A 3375-nucleotide genomic window follows, 5' to 3' on the forward strand; every position below is an offset into this window, starting at 1 on the left:
AAGGTTAGAACCATCAAGATTCTTTACCTGTCATCCTGGCTCTGACTGAGCTAAGGCTGTAGTGAAGAGTTAGAATAGTAGGAAATTTGAGTTAACCTCTCCCACCTGGGGAAAGGAACAAGGGGGGAGGTGCAGCAACTACATCAGGGCCCCACTGGCAACAGCCGTAGGCCCCTGGGCACCCTGAAGCCCACTCCTCTAGGTAAGCAGATGAACCTCTTCTCTCAAAATCCCAAGTCCTTACTCCCACACCACTGGCACCTGGAGTTTCTACTCCAAGTTCCCTGAAACCAAGCAGCTCCTATCAGGAAGCTTGTGGGTTCATCAGGGACCCACCTCCTTATTCACCAAAATGCCTTCCTCACAATGTCCCCCTGGAGCTTTAATTCAGGTTCTGGACCCTACAACCTCCCAGCACTACCTGGTCCCTAGTCTCTCCCACACAAGTAGTGGTGCCTTCTTTCTCCTTCCTTCCAAAATTGACCATTCCCACAACCAGACTCTGCAGCTGTGGGGAGATGAGAAAAGGAGAGGAGAAAACAAATCAGAAGTCACCTAGCTCCTACACTTGGTAAGCCCAATCTTCTATCAATAATTTTTATATGTGTTTTGGAAATGCAATTAATGTCATTTTGCTGTTTGTGTTATTATTGTATTCCTAAACTGTAGTATATTGTAAAATTTGAGTGACCATTGCAAACCAGCAATGGTGTTAGACAAAGAAACTTTTTTTTTTTAAAGCAATTGGGGTTAAGTAACTTGCTCAAGGCTACATGGCCAGTTATTTCTGGGTGTGGTGCTGAGTATCGGAGCCCAGATTTGATCCCCAGGTCATCCCGACACTGGAGCTGGTGCTCTTACTCACTGAGCCACCTGGCTGCCCCTAAGCAATTGGGGTTAAGTAACTTGCTCAAGGTTACACGGCCAGGTGTTTCTGGGTGGGTGCTAAGTGTCTGAGCCAAGAATTGGATCTCCAGGTCATCCTGACACTGGAGTCGGTGCTCTTACTCACTGTGCTACCTGGCCACCCCAACAAAGAAACTTTTAATCTGAATTTAGTTGAAACTAAAAGACAGTGAAAAAAATTGCTTAAAACCAGGTATGTTATTTTATTAAGTTCTGCTAACCCTGTCTTAAAGCTAAAACAAGTTGGCTTTCACTTATAAAAATTGCAAAATTATTTGGGATTATTGTTATAATGCTAAAACCTAAAACTTATCCCACAGCAGTTCTAAGGGTAGACACTCCCTACTTCCCTCCCTTAAGAAGATGGTCAAAATCACCTCAAATGTAGTGCTATAGGGGGTGACTGGAGGCCACATGTGCCAGATGTCATACACTGGGATCCTAAAAATAAAATATGGGAACCTTGAAAGACATCCTGGCAAAAAAAAAAGAAAATCAGTATTGAAAATAAAGGACTTGCCATGCAGAAAGTATGTGGCTTTCATCAGTCCAGAAGAATAATATCATAGGGTGGGCAGGCAGATCAGCCCCTTTTTGGGGTCCCTATTGATTTCTCCTTATTTGTAAACTTGCTAGAGTCCCAGAAACCATCTGGTAGACAAGGTCATCAGCCCCAGGAAAAATAAAAGCTTGTTTGGGTTATGGAGTTCCTAAACAATGAACTTGGCTTACTGAGAAATGAAGTATCTTATGTATGTAAGTCATGGTAAACTTTTATTGCTTATTTTAGCTCCATGAGAGTAACAAAAACAATTGTATCAAGCCCTAAGCTGTGATTGGTGAGACTTGCCTTTTGAGGTAAAAGATGTTGGGACTGCAACTAGTTTTATTTTGAGTTTGAATTTAGATAGAGCTGAATGCATTAAATCAGTATCTGAGAGAAATGCCACAATCTACTCAAAGGGAATCCAGATACAGGTGAAGGTTTGCTTTTTGGGAAAATCTGAGAGGACAATTTTAGCCTCAGTGTAAAATGGGAAACTCCTGGCTCAGTTTCCCCATTGTCTTCCTTTGAAAAGGAATGTTTTTCACCTGGCCATTCCTGAGTCTGGCTATGATATGGAATTAAAGTGAATCATATCTGAATTCAAAAAGATCTAAGGAAGTTTTATCCTGTCATATCTAGCATGTCCCTGCTTTTTCCTTTTATGACAAATTTATCTAATTAGAGCAAGTGATCAGTAAAAGATAGTAAAATTACAATGCAGGTATGTGAAATTTTGCTGTTCTCAATCTGAATCTGTAGTCATTCCATATCCCAAACAACTGGGTAAATTAACACATGGGCTTGTCATCTGTCTACCTGCATAGTCAAGTAAAAGGTTAAATCCCTGGAATAGAACGACATGGGAACAATTAGACAAAGGTAAAAGAAGTTTGTGAAATAAAAGTACAAACGCAATGTTAATCATTATCCCATATACTAAGCCTGGGATACAGCTGAGCTACTAACGTATGTGTTTAGATCTGAGCCATTCAGCCTAAAATTATATTCTTTTCTACAGCCTAAATAATTTGGTCAAAGGGCACTTGGCCTAGTCAACTGCCTGTTACTAGATATATCTGTCTTTTTCCTTATATTTTGGGCCCTTTGTATTGAACGTTCCTGTCAGACTTGGGTCTCTCAGATTGCAGGCCAATTCACCAACACTTGGCAGGCAGCAAACAGTGGATACCAGGCCACACTCATCTACCATCCCCTGGATGTGCTCTATGCTCGGTTCCAGTCAGTTTCCTCCTCGGGACCCACTGAGACAGGGACAGCTCTACTCCCCTTTTCAGCCTGAAGAAGCTACTGAAGCTGAGACCTTTGTCCCTTCTCCCAAGTGAATTTGGGTCCCGACTCTTTGAGGGGGGAATGATGGAATCCTAATAAAGCTGCCCACAGTTCCAATATTCAAACTTCATTATAGGCCTGGCCTTAGTGAACAGCAGGCCCATGGCACCTACCTAGCCCCCCCTCCCCATGTCCTAACTTCTTCATATATGCCTCTCTGATCACTAGAACAACAGGTGTGTCCCTGAACGCTTAGTTCCCACAGAAACAGCAGCTGTGTCCATATGATGGGAACCTAACTACTGTCTCTACCTGGTCACTTGCCCCAGACCCATTCCCACAGAAACAGGTGTGTTCTTGTATTCAATCACAATCACATCATCCATCTAGCCCAAGACAGGACCACAATACCTAACTATCTGTCCTAACCAGACAGGACCACAATAGCTAGCAAGTTGGAGGGCAGCATGACCAGAATGTTTAACCACTGAACCACAGATGGTAGAGCCCCCCTCCTCCATTACCTCATCCCTTAACAAACCCCTCCTCCATCACCTAATCCCTTAACAAACCCCTCCTCCATCACCTCATCCCTTAACAAACCCCTCCTCCATCACCTCATCCCTTAACAA

General features: G+C 43.1%; 1 protein-coding gene across 2 annotated transcripts in view; it reads left to right on the forward strand.

Moving 5' to 3' along the window:
• LOC138173613 (membrane-associated transporter protein-like) overlaps positions 1–3375 on the forward strand; it is a 64006-nt gene that overhangs the window by 19488 nt on the left and 41143 nt on the right. The window lies entirely within an intron of this gene.

The sequence above is a fragment of the Petaurus breviceps genome, unplaced genomic scaffold (genome assembly GCF_028583685.1).
Source record: "Petaurus breviceps papuanus isolate PSGF00001 unplaced genomic scaffold, PetGlider_PUasm1.0 129, whole genome shotgun sequence".
Lineage (NCBI taxonomy): Eukaryota > Metazoa > Chordata > Mammalia > Diprotodontia > Petauridae > Petaurus > Petaurus breviceps.